Genomic DNA, 16,698 nt, shown 5'->3' with positions numbered 1-16,698 from the left:
GGGTGCATTGTTTAAGAACTCTTCGACCAAACGTCGTGGGGGTTGAATGTCTCGAAATATTCCAGCTTTACAGACCTGTTCTAGCAAAATTTCAAGTTTTGCCTGATGGTGCAATGGTACTCGTGATGGTCTTTGCTTAGTCAAGGTTGAATTTGGTAGAATTTTTACGTGAATTTTTTGCTTAAGGGTTTTGCCAACGTCATACTTGTCTTGAGAGTAGACGTCCTTGTCTCTGGCAAGAAGTTTCATTAGATCTAGTATTTGTGCATCATTAATGTCAGATTGACTGAAGTCAAATTTTTTGAGAAACTCGCGGTCTGATTTAATAAACATTTGCAGTTTTTCTAGTGGTATTTGTTGTTGTCGGATTTCACCTTCTATGGTTGCTTTTGGTTTTAAGTCTTTTAGATCTTGACTAAAATCTGTTTCTAATTCTTGGTGGTCTGCAATTTCTTTTTCATGTATTTTTTTCTGAGCTTTTTTCAACTTTTGTCTAATATCTGTTTTGTCTAATTTCGGATTTTCTAAAGTCTAAATTGGGTTTTCAACTTGTTCAGTCACATGAAAGATGTGATTGAAATCTGTTTCAGTTTCTGTTAGGAGATCTAAGAACGCGAAATTATCAATCAGTGTGTATTTTTTTGTTTTTTGACAAATTTCTTCCAAAGTGTATCCTATTGTTACTTTACGATCACCAGGATTAATAAGCATTATTGGCAATTCTTTTTCTTTTCTTACGCAATAGACATTGTATGTGTAGATACCTTTGTCTTAAAGGCGGTTGTCAATTATGAAAGATGTTCCTTGTTTGAAAAATTGGTTTGATGATGTAATTGTTAGAACTCTACTGATTTTGGTGCTAGCTCAAAAGGTCTGTTTAGCACTATTTTTTCAAATTTACTTACAAAAAGATAACTTTTTGTTTGATTTTTTGAGAGCGTGATTGAGACGTTTGGATAAATTTTCAAGTTCATTTTTGGAGTTGTGAATTTGATTTTTTTGGCAAAATTCAAAATATCCATTCAAGGATGTTTAATTCGCAACCGTTTTCCTCTGAAACCCATGTTTAAGATCTATAATATTTGCCTTCAATGTCAAATGAGATGGGGACATGAATGTAGCCTAACAATTTTAATCGTTCGCCGTTGACTGCAATTATTTTCTGTTTAGACTCAATTAGTTTAACCTCAATCAGTGACTTAAGTTCCTGTAGGATATCAAAATTTTTTAAGGAACATGTTTCTCCTGTGTCGACTAGAAACTGCGATTCGAAACCGTTATGTTTATTACTGTCTCCGACGGCGAGAATGTACAAGTTACTGAAAATGTTTGTCTTTTTATTTTTGTACGGAGACTCGTCTAGTTTAAATTAATTTTATCTTGTTATTTACTGCACAAAGAATCCGTTAACTTTATTCTCTCTGAATGGAACTCTGTTTGAGTTACGTTCTCTACTGTTATCTCTAGAGTTCTGATTAGAACTGTTACTTCTTCTATAATCCTGTCCCGGACTGTTCGACTCACGATACCTTGTTCGGGAATCGTTTCAATCATTTTGTCGTTCCCTTGAGTAGTTCCTACAGTCCTGGGGTCTACGATAGTTGGATCTGCTTTTATGGCGTCGATCTCGATTCGCAAAGCTTTTTGAGCAATTTCTGAAGTTATTGTTCTCGGATCTAGGATAAGGAGAGTATTGTCTGCGGTTGTCTTGGTTGTAGTAACTGTTTCTTGGTCTATAGTCCTGCCTGTGTCTGTTCTGATTCCTATCATAACTATCCTCTCTTGGACGACGTCATCTATAGCTTTGATATTTATCTCTGAATTTATCTCTTTGCTGTGGTTGCTGTCTGTTTTGTTCTTTAAAGTCTTTGTTTGCATAGCAATATGCTATTGTGTGACCTGACTTTCTGCAAAATTTACAAAATCGTGTGTGATTTCGTCTGTTTCGAAGCTCATTTGAGTTGTAGGCTGCGCTAATTCCGTTATTTTTCATTAGACTTGCTAGTTCTTGGAGCTGGTCTTTCATACCATCTATCTCCATTTTGTTATCTATACAGCTCGAAGCTGAGCCTGTGAAATCAATACTTACTGCACAACTTAAATCTTTAGTGCTAACATGATTTCTAAGTTGTTCCCATGTTGCGTGAGGTGTTTCTATCAGAAATTGATGCGCTTTTTGTTTAAGTGGTGGAGGAGTTAGTCTTCTTACAAAGAAATCCATACACTTAGTTTGCCTTTGAGCATCTGTGAATGGGTCTGGCCATCCTTTTTCCACTGCTTTTGCTACTCTGTGTACATAGCTTTTGATTAAATCGTCTGGTTGTCTACGAATGTTTTCTACCTCAATTCGTTTTCTGCACTTGTCTTTCTCTTCTGTGAATCTATTTGAGAAACCTGTTCTAACATCATCCCATGTTTCCGCTGCGGGCAAGGAATCAAACCATTGGGCTGCTGGTCCTCTTAGGATTGAGCCAAATAATGCTTTTCCACGTGCGTCATAACCATTTTGAGCGTTTCACAGTCCTGGTCTAACTGCCAACGAAAATTCGATTTTTCGCTCTATTAAACTTAGAAAATCTGCTACGTCCTCACTCGGGTCTAAGCCTGTAAATTTTTCAAGAGAAATGTCTGGGTATGCTACAATGTTCGCCATTTTTGTTTAAGGTTTTTGTGTAATGATTATTAAGTTTTTATATGAGAAGGTAAATGAAAGGAATCAATACAAAAGTATAGTCAAAAGAAATTGAAGCTAAGAAAAGATCAGTGTCTAATATGAAATTTAAGAAAAATTTAGACAATTTGTTTAAACAAATGGTCCTATTTCAAAAACACTATTTGGAGTGCGAAGAGCTTTTAAAGTTTTGTTAAAATTAGAGTTGTTTTTTACATGGGTTATATTGCAAGCTAGTCCTGGAACCTTGTCAAAATTAATGAAAATGTACATATATTGCTTTTTCTAATCTAATTTATAACTAGTAACTTTGCCTAAATTGTGACCAAGTGTGATATTATTATTCAAGAAGGTAGCGTCAATACTCATTAAGTTCAACTTTTTTTCATAAAGGTTTAATATTAGACAGTATCAGTTCCAAAATTAAGTAAAAATTTAATGATCTAGAGTTCAATAAAACTATTGGGCGTGTGCAAAGCTTTCAATATTTTGTAAAAATCTGGATTACAACTTGCATATGTTATAAAACAGTGTAGGCGCGAATCAATAACAACCTTGTAATAAATAATCAAAGATTGTTTATCGTTATTTAAAGTGTACTTTTTAACTTTTGCAACTTTATCGTCGTACAAAATGGTTACATTTAGGTGCTTTGTACTAATATCCATAAGCTAAGTTATAAGACAATAAAAAGAAAAAAGAATTTTTGTTTTGCTTTCTACTTTGTTTTATACAAAAATATTTTTGAGATTATCTAATTATAGACATTTATTTATTCTTTGATAGCAACCATTTTTGATTAGTCGATATTCTATCCAGAAAAACTTTCCTGCTTGACAGAACTTTGGTTTTTGATTGCTTTCAGAGAATGCTGTTGTTAAAATTGGTCTAAATACTCTGACTCTATAGGAAATGATTTGGTTATTGCTATCAGATTTTCTTATTAGGACACAAAAAACGTTTTCTTTTTGGATTATTTCTCTAATAAAGTTAGGTAATGTGGGTGAAGAGATGGAAACTTTTTCAAATTTATAGAGCTTATTATCTGGTAAGGGTACTAATTTCAGGTTTTGGTTGCTTTCACTCATTTACTGGAAGCTTATGGTTGAGTGTACATACATTGTAAATCAATGATTGAGCCACGTTTATTAAATCTATTAAACAAAAAATCTAATGATGTAGTTGCTATTTTAAATATGGTTACCTGTCCGACAGTTTTTGTTTTATTAATACGGTAGACTATTGTCAAGTATGATTGTTCAACGTCGGTGACGTATTTGAGCACGCGACAGTCTGCTGAGTTATCCTTAATACTTATTTGTTTGTCTCCTATTAGATATTCCATATACTTTTTGCTAAATTTTTAAGCTATTAATTTGGTGAAATGAAGATTTTATGCAAAATTATACGTAACCTAATAAGTACAATCGAATATATGGCTCAGAAATATGAAAGAGAAACTTAAATATCACAAAATAACAATAAAGGGAACGTTTGCTTAGGAAAGTTGCACGAGAAGATCGTGTTATTTGTTTTAAGTTTGCCGTTTTGGTGGTTAATTTTGTTTAAAACACTATGTTTCTATTAGTATATTAACTTATAGCAAGCGCTGATAGGCTTTTAATGGCTATTTTTTGTCAGTGTGTTCGAATTTTTACTCATACTTGATGATTATCGGCAAATTTCAGGATATTATTTGTCATTTTGAGACCCACTTTGAGATTTGTACCGCTAATTTGTATCCAAAATGAGATATTCCTTAGCTTCTGTGGTTCAATTTGGGTAATTTTTCACAAGTTCCGCTCAATTTTTGGGTTACCTGGGACAATTTTGGGTCAATTTTGGGCAAAAATGACAAGTTTGGGTCAATTTTGATCAATTACCAGATCAATTTTGGCGAAATTTTGAAAAAGTTTGGCAAGTTTTGACAATCTTTTACCAAAAACGGGTGTTTTCTTAATGAAACCGGGCAAAATTGGGAAAATTTTTGCTAAATTTGAAAATTTTTTGACAATTTTGGGCTAATATGTCAATAATTTGGGTCAAATCTAATAGTTTCGGGTTGAAATTATTTCGATTTTGTGTTTAAAAGCAAAAATTGTGGTTAAAATTTACTAAATATAGTCAATTATTTGTTAATTTTAGGCAAATTTAGGCAAAACCGAAAAATTTGGGAAATTTGGGCCCTTTGGTCCTAAATTTGGGCAATTTTTAGGTAGAAATAGAAAATTTCGGTCTAAATCTGTAAATTTTAGGGCTTTATGAGCTTAAATTGGCAACTTTAGGGGACAATTTGTGCTTATTTTGGTCGAAATTAATTAAATTTGGCACCAAAATTCAATTTTTTTCTCAAAACTGGGGTGAATTTATGCAAAAACACACAATTTCTATACCAAACGGGGCTAAACTCTTCAAAACTCTGATAAAATTTGAACGCTTTCACTGTGTATAATTGGCTGATTTTTGGATGGATTCTCACTAAATCTTGTTAATTTAGGCAAAAAATAAGCAAAATTGGGCTAAAAATCTCATAAAACCAACTTTGTTTAACTGAAAACCACAAAATTTTAAAAATTCAGGGGCTAGATCGAGGCGTTATAGTGATTGCTGGGACGTTTGGTTAACAATACAACGTTGTTTGAAGCTATCAGAGTGAGTTATTAACTTTTAGAGACACTAATAGGTATACTATATATGTATAATGAAGCAGAAGAACGTTAAACTAGGCTTATTTGCATGTGGGTCCATTTGTTTTTGCAATACTATGGGTTTGGAGAATGATAAATTTGATAATTTAGACGATAATTCAAAATTAAGATGTTTAAGACGCGCTAAAGTTAGGTTACGGACAATATATGCGAACTAGGTTGATGAATATGGGTGTATGATTTTGTATATAGGACTAGGGGGAATAGTACAGTTCGTTATGCTAACAGTATTAAAGATTTGGTTAAGTTGAACACAGTTATTTAGTCTACAAGTAACATTATTGTGACCGGTCTTGTCTTATTTTGGGCGGGGGATACAAAGACGTCTTTTTATAATACACAATTGTTTACTCACGTGTGCGCTTAAAAAACCAACCTACAGTGTCAAAAATTTGGGTCTGAGAAGCAAAGAACCGGAGCTCAAAGTTACTAAATCAGTGGACTGTTCTTTTGTGGGGAGAACCCGTCTCTTTTAGTCTGTCGTAATTGAGAAGTTCAGAATCTTAGAACATCTCACACAGGTACTGGGATAGCGCGGTATGTGGCCCTACCATAGAACTTGTGTGACCTCTGGGTTTTTGGTTTGCAAAACTAGCCACAAAAAGTCCACCAGGTCCCTAAATGTGTGAGCAACCGACGTTCTTTATTCCTCGTCGCACCATTTTTTAACTCTGATGTGGTAGGGATTTTATTCGCTTGATCTTCATTACCACACTGGAGCTAAACCAATATTATTATAGCGACCTTAATTAAGTGCTCGAATAAGTCTCACTATATGCTCACAATGTTCTTTGCTAATTTCCAAATCTAAGTGTTACTTGCTAGAAATAAAGTTCATTAGATATAAAGGTTAATTATTAAATAGATAGAAAGGATAGAGCACAATTTGGGGGTAAATCGTACTTGGAAATATGGTGGGGTATCTAATCTTAATCAAGAAATTATTTCCATCTTCCTGCTGGATGTGAATATTACTTTAACTCTATTTTGCTATAACATCAGCAGACTTACAATCGCTGCTGTTATTCCCGTTTAGCGGAGGAGTAGATGTTTCGCTCTTTGAGCACAGAGAGGAATAGAGAAAGAGAGAGAGAAATTATTAGTGCAGATTGAAGCGGCTTAAGTTTGCGCTGGTTAAGTTTAGTACTGATTTCCTTCAGCAGCAAGCTCTGGGCTCGTGCGTCTTTATACTTGAGTCAACACAACTAAAAACCACACGACTTATGACTAGCTCCAAATCAATTCCTAGGTCATTCGTGGAGCCGACTATTATTCGTCTTTAGTCATATTATCGTTTCAGACTTGCTGCTGTGAGGAGCGGCCTGGATAGCTTCAGTATCCTTCACTTAATACGCGTATCAATAGCGGTAGTGAATCAGTCGGCATAGCTTGTGCAATAGTGTATTAAATAATACACAGCAGTATTTGGCTATGAATAATGATTTCATTCATTCAACGCATTTCACGCAGCATAGCTCTCTCTTAATATTTCGTCAGTTTAGACTAAGTCTAAAGTGTTCACAAAGTCGACGGTTAAATAATTATACTCTCTGTAGTATCGGTAATTGCGGCGGCATTTATCCAATTAGCAATACTACACTACTTCATTTTGAAAATCTGGCAAGTAATTTATAGTTTAAAAAGCTATCAATAAATTGCTGCTGGACTCGGATGGTTATAAAATAACTGTTGAAATTAAAATATACCTAAATTTAGAGGGTTTTGTAATGTGTCAGAATCACCAAATTGTTTCCAAAAACGGTGTTCCAAATGCCTAGAATTACCTTTTTTGTTGATAATAGGACTTCAAGAGTGACCCTCAAACAAACAAATTTTCGATAACGTTAACCGTTTGTAAACATTAAGAAAGTCATTCTGAGGATCTAGCATTCTAGAACCACCTGGCTGCTTGAGATAAAGGCCAGCATTTTAAAGTGACTTCAGCACAGTAGCATAACCTTGATTGAAACCTCTAGTTTATTGAGAACGGCTGGCTATCTTGTAAAATTTTGTTAGAGTCTTGCAAGAATGTTGCATTACTATGAATCATCTTGCAACCTTATGTTATCGCTACGCAATTCCTAATATCAACTTTCTGAGTGAATTCAAGTTCAAAAATGCTTTTTGAATCGAAGTTTTCACGCGTATTAAGATTCTTGCACGATAAGCGTCCGGATCTATCATCTTGAAGGATAAACGTTACTTACGCACTTTTGCTACTTTCAAAGTCCCTTTGCAATTTTAAAATGCTTGGTAATGTCGTTAGTTTTAAAAGTTGGCACTGTACATAGCATAAATTCTGTGATTTTAAAATCTATCTGTGCAGATATCTTCCATTTTAATAAAGGCTTCAAACTCTATTCCTGCTAAGAAACTTGACCGATCCTTTCACGATGGTTTTTTTTTCCACGTGTCAATTGGACTTCAATGAATTTTCTTAATTATGAGAGGCCCTCGCAATACTAAGATTATACTCGCAATACTAAGCATATACTTGTAAATACTTGTATATTAGGAAGACAAATGGAAAGTTACCACTAATCGATAAGATGACCCAAGTCTGTTTCATACAAGTTACGAATTGGGGATCTTTTCCGTCCTCCCCTCCCCCCCCCCCTCCAGCCCAAGTACGTAATACTGGTGGATGTAGAAGTTATAAGCTCTCTAAGCTTGCGGTGGACGAAAAATATTCGTTGGTTCTTGTAGAGTTTTGATTTCTTGATTGGAAAATAAAAAGTAATAGCCAAAAACCATTTTTAGGTTAATTGAAACTGTTGCCCCTGTTTTCTCAAAATTCAAGCTCTGCAAAGTTTATTTGCTTATTTTCCTGATACTCGATGCTATTTCCCTCAAACTTTTGTAAAACAAGTTATTTCGTCAACGAAAAATATGATAGAATTATTGAAAACAAACTAAACCGACTCAGTTTGCAGTGAATGAAAATGTCTAGAGTCACGCTGTGTTTGATTACAGGATAAAAGCTGACACAGAATTTCGTACGCTATTTTGAAAACTTATTCTAGTCTTGAAATTGAATTGAATCTCAAACCTTATACATTTTATCAAAGAACATTTATTAAAAATTGAAACCGGAAACTACCTATTGACCAACTCCATTATTTAGTCTTTTTCTAGTCAATAAAATTTTTCTAAGCATTCAATGAACCAACAATTACTTGAAAACCTTCTTAATCATGTTGTGCGAATTGTTGTTAATAACACTTTAATTATTGACAAGTTACCTAAAGCATTGAAATTCATTTCTTGGCTTTCAATTCTGACGGAACAAATCTCGAAATTGTGCTTAATTTTTTCTTTCGATTTACAAAAATTCTCTAGTTTTTTATTGATAAATGAAGGTTACAAATCATACTATATATTGCTGTACTGTGGTAATTTTATTATTACTATATAGCAGTACCCTAGTCTAGACCTCATGCTTGACCCAAAATCGCTATGAAATTGCTTTTGCTGGACCCATGAAAAGACTTTTGCTGGACCTTAACTAAAAAACCTCGACTGTGTTATTTTGGTCAATATTGACCCCTCTTCTAGACTATTTGGGTCGTTTCATAAGTCTAGGTCTGGACTAGGGTAAAACATTTTGAAGTACCTAATTATGGTTTTGTACACAACTGAAATTTCTTTTCGTTAAGTTTGCTAAAACTGAAACTTGTTTTATCGAAAGATAAAACAGTCATTGGCCTTGGTGTCTTTTTCATTCTTGGTATGATTGAACACGATATATCCAGTTATAATTGTTTTAGTTTCTGTCACATCTGTTGAGAGGTCAACAATTGCAACACAGTTTTTTGTTATAATCCTTTTTCCCTTTGGCTAAATTCTTCTTCTAAATTTATTATGAGCTGTTGAGCTGTAGATGAGCATTACGCCTGCTAGAATTATTTGTCAGCACTGGATCGTCCAGTGCTAAAAAAGAACAATTCGCACTGAGTTTTTCCACAACAGAATGAATCCTTTTGCTCTTTTATTTAGCATATCTTTTCGGAAACGCAAATTTTTCTCGGTGAGCGACATGTCGGCGGTACATTGAGAGCTTTTTTTTAAAAAAAAACCGATGCAAGTGTTGTACGTACCATCAAAGAACGCATTGAGGCACGGTTGTTGATTTTTCTTAATTGAATGACTTCAGAAAAACTTATTACTGTCAAACGTTGACTTTTTGGAGAACGTTTATATCATCTACGAACAATTCATCTCAAAAAAATTGTCGGGAAGAAACAACTGAATTCTGTCGTACACAATTTATGTGATACGATTTCTTGATCGATTCGGGGTGCGTTTAGACCGATTATCTTTAAAATGCTGATTTGCGGGACGAAACAGGCGAAGAAGTTTAATATGCTGTTAGAGTTATTCGCGGGGCGATTCAGCCCAATTAATGTACAGAATGGTATGGCTTGGTAATTATAACAAGTTAACTGGAAGTTTTATTTCATTGGTGGACTCTAATTGAACAGAATGGAGAATGAAGATTGAATTAGGCAGTCAAGGAGTGACTACTAGAAAAAATGAATACGTATGAGCAAAATAATTGTTCACTGCAACAATTGAACAGATTTAGCAACGAAACCCCAAAAAAATTGAATAACAATATAACCATAGAACTGCAAACGTTAAATCTTGAAACTACAGACATAAACAAATTTGTCGGGAGGGAAACACGAAGACTAACAGATATGGAAAAGTTGAAAAACCTAAATAAGTAAAAGTTATGGCACCTGTGTACTACCTTTCCTCCTGCATCAAGAAAATATAGCTTTTCTTTTTTTTCATTAGAATTGACAAGTGTGTAAAAACATAAATGACATGTAATGGTTATGATACCACTAAAATATGTGTTGTTTTGCGATAGTCGAATTTTGATCAAGTTTTAGTCACTCTCAGAGTCAGTGATCATTTCTGCTTCTAAGTCAGAGCGGACTATTGGGTCAATGTTGGGCGATTCTTAGGCTTGGATGAGTGGAGCGAATTGAGACGAAAGAACCCGAATATTCAGGTGCTTAGTGGGAATGGGACTTTGCTCTGTAAGTGACTGAATCCCTTCCACTCCGCTATTTCTCGGTGCAAGTGATTTGGCCCGACTGCAGGAGCGGTGTTGATTATTGCTTTTTACTGCTTGTTTGTTGAGTTTTTCTGCTTCTCTTACGTAGTTTTGGGGCTCTCAAAAACGCGGGGCACACAACTATCTATCGATTCAGTGTTTGTGGTCAAGTTTCGTTTGCCCGTCGTGGTTCGTTAGTTGTGTTGAATGTAATTGCGTACTATGCGTCTTTTTTGGGGGATGAAGTTGTTGTTTGTGCGGGCTTAATTGGCATCCGAACTCTAAGTGTTCTTGAAAAATTGTTATTAACTGATGAAACGATGCCGTTGTAGTCAACGGGTGGTATCTGGCTAATTCGTTGGCTGCCCGATATTTTTTTCTTGAGGTCGGTGGAAAATTTTGCAATATTATCTCAAGAATTTCCCCGACGGTGTTTTTGGTTTTTTTTTCGGCGGAGACTTGATGTGGGGAGGCTTTGTCTTTTTCAGTTTTTCTTCTGAAAGTCGTTCTTCAATTTTCTTACCGTTACTAATATTTTATCCGGGTCTTTGATTACAGAGGATACCTCATCGTTTTGAGGTTAGTCCAGTGGGGTGCCAGAAGCTCATATAGCCTGGAAGGACTGTTCTTGCACGTTTATTGGCCAGTAATGCTTTGCTAACTTCAATTTTAAGGAATTTTTTGTTCTTGGTATTTGAATGCTTTGTCCGTCTGTTTAATCAGACCCGATTCATCTAGTGTGTTTCACAACTGTCATTGGTTCGCGTTGCAAATTGCTTTAGTTTTTTCAACATCCACCTCTGTATCACTTCGCTCGCGATCTCCACAATTGTCCTTTGAAATGAGTGTGGTGCAATGAACAGTATCTTGAGCTAAAGAATTTTTTATGCTATTTTGTGAAAAATATTGATGTATATTTGTTTAAGTGCGTATATTTCCTAAGGGAGTGTTTAGTTTGGGGCTAAAATGTGCTTCACATAGACTAATTACCAGATTTTTGTTTGCACTTTCAATGTTGGCATCCTATTGAATTAATCTAGCAGTTCAAATTGAATTGCGATTTAGTAGCTTCTTTAATACATCCCAATCTATGTTTAATTATCGGTACTAAGCGCTCTCTTTAGCCTAGAGCGCTGGTCCTTGATTGGCGCCGCGATTAAATCAATGTCGTTTGGCTGTCAAAAGTTACTACCTTGTTTTCCGATTTGGCACATTGCCTAGTCAAATCGAATGCGCCACGGAACGCCGTGTAATAGTATGTAGATTTGACGATGTTTTTGATTATTCTTATCGTTAGCATGGTCGTAGACTTCTGCTGACTGGATATTAGAAGAACGATCATTCCAAGCCAGTAAATAAATTTCCTGATCTTTTTCATTATACATTGGGCCACTGAAGTTGATTTGAATCTCTTCATTAGGTTAATTGCATGGTTTGGGGGACATTAAGTAGATGGTATAACTGACTTTGAAGGTTTACCAATTTTTATGCGGGGGCTGCATTTTGATGCTTCTTAGATGATATCTCTTTTCATATATGGCCGCCATGCATAAAGTTGGGTTATGTGGGTTGCCTCTGTATAAACGTCTTTAATAGATTCGGGTATCGCTATGCGATTGTTGAAACATACGCACCCAGATTTGATTGGATGGTCTCGCCAGAAACTCTGGCTGTAGGGTTTGAGCTGCTTAAATCTGTCCTCATTCAACGTCGGCACACTCAGTGTGGCATATTTCGTTTTAAGGCAGTTGAGAAGTCTTTTTGTAAATATCTTGCTTAGGGTGAAACTGAATGCATCTGGGTAGTTGTCTGCGGGGATTGCTGGTATGTTTGTGTGTGTTACATCTCTTTTTGGGGTCACTAGAGCTTGAGTTTCGTGTTGGATTGTTCCGCTTCCTCATCAAATTTGACTCGGGTGGTTGCTTTGCTCGGATTCTGCTTTGCTCTTTCTGCCATTTTGATGAGATTAACAAAAAAACTAGGCAGTTTTTTCTTTTTTAGAGAGCGAATCAGCAGACTGAATTAGAGCGATCATTTTGGTAGAGTGTGTTTGTTCAGTGCATTCAGTCAATTTATTCATTCAAAACGAGGAAAGTATTTTCGGGCCAAATTTTTTTGAGTCTGCTTGAAGTGTTTTCATGCTTTTGATTTGCGGCGCAAACTTATTTTTTTCGCTTGCATTCTGGTCATTATTTGATTTTGGTCGGTAATTTGCCTCAAATTGGGACGTATTTGACTCATAAGTTGATTTATTCCAAAAGATTAATCCAAATCAGTATAGCTAATATGAATTGCTCTTCATAATTTTCTATATTAGGTGCTATTTGGTTAAGCTCGCGCAAAAAAATCGACTAAACCCATTTTCGTGCGCGGCAGATGTTCCATTTCAAAAATGAACGGTTAAAGGCAATACACCAAGCAAGTAAGTCTGCTGCTATACGACTTATTTGAGCAATGTTCCTTCATGATTGGGAGTAGTGCACAATCGTCTGTAGTTATTGTAAATATTTGTCCAAAACGCTACAATTTAAAGTCTTTTACGGCCCACACAACCCCTAAAACGTCTGGTTCAATGATACTATATCTGAATTCAGGAAACGAGAGGCGAATGCAATGCAATTGTTTTCCAATCTTCATTATCTAAATGTTCCAGCGCTGATCCTGCAGACGCATCGCAATTTGTTCTGGTTTCTAGATTTGTAATGCTCGTTTTCAGTCAATTCCACTATTTTCGTTTGGATTTTTCCAAAATGTATGGTAGGGTCTTGAATTCACATGAGTTTTTCTGATCTTTATAGTGATGGTTTTAAGAGATGGCATAGTTTTGCTAAATTTGGTAGGAACGTGCTCAGGTGGTGCAAAGATCCGAGAAATGATCTGAGTTTTTTCAGTGTATTAGGCGGCCTTAGAATAAGAATTGCACGCTTATGAATTTTTAATGGCTTCACAACATTTTTTCCTTTTATTAACCGAGTCTTTCGGTTTAGTTCTTTGCAAAATGTCAAATTAATAGCTTGATTCGCAAATTTTTATCGTCCAATTTCTTTTAGCATTTTTTGACTAAATCTAGAAGTTCTTCAAAAGTTCTCCTACTATAGATCAAAATTTGGTCGAGAAAAGTGTTTGCGTTTTCGAGGCCAATTATGCTGTATCTATGGCTTTTTGAAATTCGGCCGGCATATTGTTCACACCTTAAAACCTGTTTCTAAAACGGTATGTGCCAGTATTGCAATAACTCGTAGTTTCGGGGTGTAAAAAAAGCTGGCCATAAGCTTATTGCAAATCGATTGGTATAAAATATGGCTCGCTGTTTGAGCAAACATTTTTGTGAAATAAGTTTCATCAAGCTGTCTATGTTTGGCATCATCTGGTTTTTTTATGTGATTTGATATGCTCAATACGTTTGATTCTAGAGCTAGTTTTTTTGAATGATCTTTCCTGACTGTTTTTTACAATTGGCGGAATGAAGATTTTTTTCTGAACGTGAATTAAGTTTTTCGATGTGGTCTTGTTTTTTGAGTTTTTCTACTTCTGTTTTGACTTTGTGCTGTATATTTATTGAAACTTTCCTGCTCTTTGTTGGGGTACTTGGTAGTTTTTGTGAAAATGGGTTCTTACTGTAGGGTTTGTCGACTTACCAAAGCGCGTTGTTAGGCCGAAGAATTCCATGGCAATCTGTTCTTTGATCGGATTTGGTGTGTTGATGAATTTCACAATTTTGTTTTTTGCTTGTTGTTGTTTGATGCAAATGCCCTGAGTTTCCAATAGGTCTCTTCCAATTAGTGGTCGTATTCTGTTTTCGGCGATTACAAATTGTGCATTTTACGCGGTCCAATTGTTATACTTGATTGAAGCTATTAGTGTGCCAAAAGGGGTCACAGGTTTGTTCGAGAATTTCCTTATTTTCCTCGTTTTGTCCGATAACCACCTTGCTCCATCAGACTTGTCTAAATTGATTTTGAATAGTCTTTTGTTACGAAGGATCACACTTTTCCAGAATCAAGTAGTTGTGAAATCGTACTATGTCAAACTTTCACTTTCATGTTTTGTGGTGTGATTTCCTGATATTCGTTATAGTACGTTTTTCTGTAGTTTTCCGTGTTATTTTTTGACTCTTCTTCTGTTTCCTTGTTATTTTCGATGTTTCGTACTGAATGTTTTGTTTTCAAATGTGGTTTCTGGCACATTTTTCAAAATGGTTTAGTCCGCAGCTATTGCATTTTTTCGCCAATTCAATACAGTTTTGTTGTTATTCTGTTGCCATGCACTGATTTGCCTGGTTTGATCTACTTAAATGTTGGTTGCTTTGATTAGATCGAATCGCGGAGCGAAAACCGCTTTCATTTTGGACAGTGTTGATGGTGCGTTGTGCGGTGCTATTTATTGTCGTAATTTGGTCTTATTGCTTCGTTTCCATTTTTACGGCATGTTGTAGAGCTGCACTCAGATTTGTTGTTTTGCGGAGCAAGTGGCGTTGGATTTCTGTGTCTGACATATTAATTATAAATAAATCGCGTATTACCGCTTCTTCGCAATCTTCGAAATTGTGCAGTTTTTGGTAGTTCCTTTAGTATGCTGTATTATTGTTTAACGGTCCCCCGTCCTTTGTTTTCATGAGAAAAAAGGTATCTGTCAATGGTTATTTCGCGAAGTCTAATAAAAAACTGTTCCATTTTTTGTCACAATTCTATTGTTGTTATTTCATTAGTGACGTTGTCAGGTTTTCTTCTGTTTAGAAGTTGCCTCCTTTTGTTTCCTCTTAAATATGGAAGAGAGACGCGTTTCCGATTGCAAAGATCCCAGGGTTAGTCACAAAATAAAACACCAATTTCGATTATTTTTTGACATTTGAGTTCTCAGCTGTGCTTGAGCTGGGCAATTTTTGTTTTGCGTTCTTGTTCAGTTGCCTCATTGGTGTCATCAATGGTGTGGTCGTAAACTGGTCCGGCTAGTAGACTTACATTCATGGGTTTTGGAGGAAGATGGGTGTCCAGGGTTATTCTTTCTTTGTAAACTCCATCACTCCCAACGAGGCGGGGGTTCCGTTGAGCTCGGTCCCAAAAAGAGTCTGTGGCTAAAGGAGTTTTCGGCATCCTGCTGACTGAGCCGTGTCGTACAAAATTTATGTGCTACATTTTTATTTTCAATTCGCGGTGCGCTTCGACCAATTAATTTTCAAATAATGATTCGCGGGGCAAAAGAGGCTAAGAAGTCTATTAGGCTATTAGAGTGATTCGCGAAGCAAAAAACTCTAAGAAGTTTAATACGCTCTTAGAGTTATTCGCGGGGCGATTCGGCCCATTTAAATTACTGACTAGTTTCGCTTGGCAATTAGAACAAGTTAATTGGAAGTTTTAGTCCAGACCTGAAGTCTAATTGAACAAAATGGAGAATGAAAATAATAGTTTTCTACAACGAATGAACAGATTTAGCAACGGAGCCCCGAAAAGTACAAACAACAATATAAGTTTAGAACCGCAAATGTGAAACCTTTCAACTACAGACATAAACATATTTATCAGGAGGGAAACATTAATATTACCAAATAGGGAAATCATGAATGAACTAATTAAGTACACATTATTGTACCTTTGTAGCACAAAATCAAAGCTTTTTTAAAACTGAATAAAATATATTTATCTTATTTTAGTATGACCTTGATTGCTGTCAAATGGTCATTTTTGAATAACTTTGACAGGATATGTCAGCCGATATTCCAAACCTGAGATGCAAGGCCCTGATATGCTTGCTAAATGCTGAGCATTTTCTGAGAAATGTACATTGTAGTCCCGAAACAACAATTTATTTTTCGATTGTTTCAAGAAAAGTTGAACAAGTTTGGCCTGTCTTCATAAAAGTTACTATGATTCATTTATTTTATGAAGCCGGTTTCTGCATTAGTGTACTCAAGTTGAACAAAGGACTGAAAATGAGTTCCCAGTATTCATTTTATTGCATTTGATGTTTGGATTCGATAATCTAGAGCAGTTTCGGTTCCTCTACTTTAAATGTAATTAATTCTCTCTAGTCTATGATTTGAAAAATGGGTCAGTTTTTATGGTCTGACAGGTAGGAAACCATATCGTATGTACGTAAAATTAGGTAAACTTTTAAAAATGTACAAAATAAAAAAAACTGTGATATTTTTATATCCAAAAAAATCAGTTGTGCATGAAGAAAAAGAGTTTTTTGGTTTAAATAAGTAATCAAATTAGCTGGAAAAATCAAATGAATGATTAACGTCAATTTGAAAC

At 35.4% G+C, this 16,698-nt stretch overlaps 1 protein-coding gene across 1 annotated transcript in view; it reads left to right on the top strand.

Moving 5' to 3' along the window:
• LOC142352136 (uncharacterized) overlaps nt 1-16,698 on the top strand; it is an 87,344-nt gene that overhangs the window by 66,616 nt on the left and 4,030 nt on the right. The window lies entirely within an intron of this gene.

The sequence above is a fragment of the Convolutriloba macropyga genome, chromosome 13 (assembly GCF_964194025.1).
Source record: "Convolutriloba macropyga chromosome 13, txConMacr16.3, whole genome shotgun sequence".
Taxonomy (NCBI): domain Eukaryota; kingdom Metazoa; phylum Xenacoelomorpha; order Acoela; family Convolutidae; genus Convolutriloba; species Convolutriloba macropyga.
Note: the sequence above shows the minus strand (reverse complement) of the source record. Positions and strands in the feature narration are given on the sequence as shown.